This window comes from Miscanthus floridulus, chromosome 1 (assembly GCF_019320115.1).
Source record: "Miscanthus floridulus cultivar M001 chromosome 1, ASM1932011v1, whole genome shotgun sequence".
Taxonomy (NCBI): Eukaryota; Viridiplantae; Streptophyta; class Magnoliopsida; order Poales; family Poaceae; genus Miscanthus; species Miscanthus floridulus.
The window spans coordinates 111,340,597-111,342,823 of NC_089580.1; the positions used below are offsets into that span (position 1 = coordinate 111,340,597).

The 2,227-nt window shown below is 41.6% G+C and overlaps 1 non-coding gene across 1 annotated transcript; it reads left to right on the plus strand.

The window, feature by feature from the left end:
• The first annotated feature begins 1,918 nt into the window (after nt 1-1,918).
• Nucleotides 1,919-2,027, plus strand: LOC136511540 (small nucleolar RNA R71). Its single transcript, XR_010772753.1, has one exon. It is a non-coding gene; the product is annotated as a small nucleolar RNA R71 (small nucleolar RNA).
• The last annotated feature ends 200 nt before the right edge of the window (nt 2,028-2,227 follow it).

The window sequence follows — 2,227 nt, forward strand, 5'->3', positions numbered from 1 at the left end:
CAACTTCTTCAGGTTCTTCATCTTCTTCCCATCCACTCTTCGGGGGTTGATTCTTTTGGCATTGGGATGTTTGACATCTCCTCCTAGAGAGATTCTTCTTCGGCTGCTCATAAGTGGTATAACTATTGAAGTAACAACATACCTTTTCTCTAGGGAATTGGAAGTGGATATGTCTAGATCCGACATAGTTGATCTCATCGGTGGTGTTGAGGAACGATCTTCCCTAGGATGATGGGTGTATTGTCTTCTTCTTCTCCCATGTGTAGAACCATGAAGTTGGCAGGGGCATAATGATCATGTATTCTTACCATGATATCTTTAGCTATCCCCTTTGAAAATTGGATTGATTGATCCGCCATCTGTAATTGCATGTATGTAGGGAACAAAGGTTCATCACCAAATAAATATTCATACATTGCCTTGGACATTATGTTGACACCCTATCCAATGTTGCAAAAGGTCTTGTGGAAGATTCTTTGTCCAATGGTACACTCGATCGTTGGTACACCAGATCATCCTTCTTGGTAAGGAATGGTGAAGCAAGGAGGTGGTCGTACTCTGATCAGAGTGTGTTGATCATGTTGACTAATTCTTCTTGTGGCTACCTGACCTTGTTCTTCCTCCTTCTCTGGTTGTTCTTCTTCTTTGTTTTTGTTGTACCTTCAGGCTAGTATGGCATTTGTGGATGTCTAGGAGATTGCAAGGTGCGGATTCTTGAAAGAAAACTTCTCCTTTCTATCCTTGATTGTGAAATAGATCTTGGCACTATCTGCATAGATGATGGCCTTCATGGTGCTCAAGAAAGGTCGGCCCAAGATGATGGGTGCCCTTTCATCTCCACCTATTTCTAGAACCACAAAGTCTATAGGAACATATGATTGTCCCACTCAGATAATGACATCTTTAAGAACTCCCTTGGGGTAGCAGAGTGACTGATCTACAAGCTGCAAATGCATATTTGTGTACAACAAAGGATCCCCTAAAATCTTCTCATAAATTACCTTAGGCATGATGTTGACACTCGCTACGAAGTCATAGACAACTTCCTAGAAAATGTGATGTCCAATGGAGATAGGGATGATAGGTCTACTAGGGTCACCTTTCTTGTTGGGTAGTGAATAATCTATCCACCTTCCCTCTGATGGCTCCATGTAGTAGTAAGCTGCATTGTGAATATCTACAAGATTTGCAGTTTCTAGATCTTCCGACTGCCCTAGAATCTTACCTTTGTCGGACGGAGGAATAGCAGCAGCTAGCTGAGCTATTTGTGATCGTATCATTTTATTAAAGCTATGTTGGTTCTTAATGGTAGAAGCAAAGCTATCCATTCTATTATTTATGTTTTCTAGAATTTTATCATTGGTAGCTACCTTTCTAGATAATCCCTCCATAAGTTTGGATCGTCCAGCAATTAATTCTCTCAAGGGTGGTTGAATTAAAGTTATTGAAATTATTACCTTAGTAGTTACCTTGGTAGTTTGGCCTCTGTTACTAGTTCCATCCTTGATTCTATTGAGGATGATAGTAGTTGTTATTGACGAAGTTCACATCCTCATGAATTTCAGGGCAGTTGTTCCCTAAATGTCCAGTGTTTCCACACTCTTCACATGTCATGCAGGAATCATGAATATGCATGACTTCTTGCTTCTCATTGGCTCGGTCTTCGAGCTTCTTCATCAGTAGGTCCATTTTGGCAGACAACATGTCTACTTCCTTAAGTTGATGCATACTTCCACCTCTCTTGTGGGTCTAAACATGTTCTTCATTCTAGCCTTGGTTGGAAGCCATCTTCTCCACGAGAGCTATTGTAGCTGGGATTGTGAGTGACAGGAATGCACCTCTAGCAGCAACATCCATCATCTCATGGGTACTAGTAGTAAAACCATGGTAGAAGGTCTACATGAGTAGCCAATTCTCCATCCCATGTAGAGGACATTCTGATATGTAGTCTTGAAAGCATTCCCATGCCTCAAGGATAGATTCATCATGTTGCTGCTGAAAACTTGACATTCTCCCATGTAGAGCATTGGTCTTACCTATGGGAAAGAACTTAGCTAGGAAGGCAGTGGAGCAGTTATCCCATGTAGTGTTTCTATCTTTGTTGGCGTAGAACCATTGCTTTGCCTTCCCCAAGAGTGAGAATGGGAAAAGGCTGAAGTAGTATGGCATCTTTGGCCACTCCTTTGATGGTGAAGGTGCTATAGATCTCTAGGTAGTGTTGGAGATG